This window comes from Microtus ochrogaster, linkage group LG9 (genome assembly GCF_000317375.1).
Source record: "Microtus ochrogaster isolate Prairie Vole_2 linkage group LG9, MicOch1.0, whole genome shotgun sequence".
NCBI lineage: Eukaryota > Metazoa > Chordata > Mammalia > Rodentia > Cricetidae > Microtus > Microtus ochrogaster.
In genome coordinates this window covers 27676487-27679165 of record NC_022034.1, presented here as the reverse complement: position 1 = coordinate 27679165, position 2679 = coordinate 27676487, and the positions used below count along the sequence as shown (strand labels likewise).

Here is a 2679-nt window from a genome sequence, read left to right as displayed (position 1 = left end):
AGGGGATCCAGGGTCTCAGAGATCCAGCGTGGTGACCACTGGCCAGTCAGTATGTGCCCTGCTGAGACGATGCCAGGGAGGTCAGTGGAGAAGGCTGAGGAGGTCAGTGGAGAAGGCTGAGGAGGAGGTCAGTGGAGAAGGCCGAGGAGGTCAGTGGAGAAGGCCGAGAAGGCCGAGGAGGAGGTCAGTGGAGAAGGCTGAGGAGGTCAGTGGAGAAGGCTGAGGAGGAGGTCAGTGGAGAAGGCCGAGGAGGTCAGTGGAGAAGGCCGAGGAGGTCAGTGGAGAAGGCCGAGGAGGTCAGTGGAGAAGGCCCCTCATGTTCAAGACCCTAGTTTCCATCCTCGGCACAGGAAATAAAAGTAACAGAGACGGTGGTGTGGGGGGATGGAACGCGTATGCTCTTTGCGTATCGGTTTGTGAGATGCTGAGAATTTCTAGAACAGACGCTAAGATTGTTTGTGACTGATAGCCACAGCCACATTTCCAGCTTGCAGTGACAAGTTAATGATATCGGGTGGAGGTCTGTCATAGGCTCTGCAGATGCCACAGCTCTGGGGACCACAGGAAAGCAGGCAATAAAACCACATATAATTCATCTAGCAGGGCAGGAAGAAAAACTTTCCTCTGAGTTATAGAGTTTCATTATGGCTCTTGTGACAGATTAAATTTCACAGTTAAATTATTTCCACCAAAACTTGTCTAGCTCTCATTTTCTTTTGTAGATGAGATTTTTACCCTTAATAGCATTTATATATCAAATAATAGCATCTTTGATGTAATAACTCATGGGATCTGAAATGTGCTTGTCAATTAACGAGGATGGATTGAACCTTTAGAGTGCTCTAAACCATTTGGAGAGCATGTTAAAAATTAGATTTACACCCCAACTTCAGGATTCTTGAAATATTTATGGTGATTATTAATTTTAGATTTTGGTCCTCCATTTTGAAAAAGACTGTAAAAAGAAAAACTCCTTTGATCATAAACAAGGCAAAAACCCACTGGCATGCTGCACTTTGGTGAGGTGGGTTTATGAAACATGCTTTTCTTTTTTAAGATTTATTTTATTTATTATCTATACAGTGTTCTGCCTGCATGATTGCCCGCAGGCCAGAAGAGGGCATCAGATCTTGGTACAGATGGTTGTGAGCCACTTTGTGGATGCTGGGAATTGAACTCAGGACCTCTGGAAGAGCAGTCAGTGCTCTTAACCACTGAGCCATCTCTCCAGCCCATAAGGCATTCTTTTCATGTTGACAGTATTTTGGAATATTTGTTTTTTTCTCTTTCGAACTTAGTTATTTCTGATTATACAGTCATGGTTATTTTTGTTAAAATGTGAGGAGAGCTATAATCATCTGTATACAAATATTAAATCACCTGAACTAGGTGTGGTGCACAACTGTAGTCCCCACACTTGGGAGGCCGAGGCAGGCCTAGTACCCCTCTCTCTCTCTGCCTGCTGCCTGTGGGTCAGGATGTGAAGCTCTCAGCTACTGCTGCAGCACCATGCCTGTCTGTGTCCTGCCAACATGACCATGGACTAACCCTCTAACCTGTAAGCGAGCCCCCAATAAATGCTTTGGTCATGGTGTCTCTTCACAGCAATAGAACAGTGACCAAGACAACCTCAAATTCTCAACCATGGTTATCTTGAGTCTTATGACATTTTCACTTGGGTAGGAGGAGGTTTTGAGACAGAGTGTCTCTGTTTAGTTTAGGCCTGCCTCAAGATCTTGGGTTTTTTCTTCAGCCACCTGAGTGCTGGGGTTGTAGACATGTACCTCAGTACCCTTCTAACTTTTCAATGTCGCAGCAGCTTGGGCATTCTTGTCTCGTTGAGGAAACTTTTTCCAATCTGTTATATGTATGTGATATAATTTTATATCATAAGAATAAAATCCGTTGATATAAAGGAACAGTTAGTGCTGATGTCATAATGGTGACACTAGGTAGGTGTGGTTGTCAGGACCTAACATCAGCCTTCATGAGTTTAAAGCCAGAAGAGTTCAAGTTCAAGGCCAGCCTGAGCTATGTAACAGGGTGTTGTCTCAAAAAATAAATTCATAAACATACCCCTACCCCTCCCTCCAAACAGGAAGAAATCAGATCTCTGCTGTGCCATTTAGCTCAGAGCTTTGCTGCCTCTGTTCTTGTTTTTATTTCTCTTTTCCGGGATTAGCCATGGACTCACTGCGTCAGCCCTTCCATTCATTTTCCTCCAGGGGGCGCAGGAGAGCGTCGTGCGGCCCACCACCTCCACATCATGGCTGCTTAGTCATGACTAAGTCATTGTCTCCAGCACCTTCCTGTGAACCTGCCTAAGATCTGGTACTGACAGAGATGCCTTGGGGACCGTGGTTTGCACCCAAGTCCCTATACAGCTGGAGAAAGTGCAGCCCTCAGTGACCCCTGCTGTGCACACCAGTTGCCCCACGCCAGCTGTCACATGGTGGCATGTGTTCATAGATCTGGGCAGGAAGGGGATTTGCTTTACAGCTTGTCATTTGCAGAATGCCCCAAAGTGCACAGTCCTATGTTTAATTAAAGTAAAGAGGTTGGGCTCCACCATTTGAGAGACCAAAGCAAGAGATTCATGAATTCAAGGCCAGCCTAGATATTTAACAAGACCCCTCCCCCCAAAATAATCTTTAGTCAAAAAATAAAACAGACAAGAAA

The 2679-nt window shown here is 45.3% G+C and overlaps 1 protein-coding gene across 6 annotated transcripts in view; it reads left to right on the top strand.

Annotated features, from left to right (window-relative positions):
- Armc2 (armadillo repeat containing 2) overlaps nucleotides 1-2679 on the top strand; it is a 113791-nt gene that overhangs the window by 54746 nt on the left and 56366 nt on the right. The gene's annotated exons all lie outside the window — the stretch shown is intronic.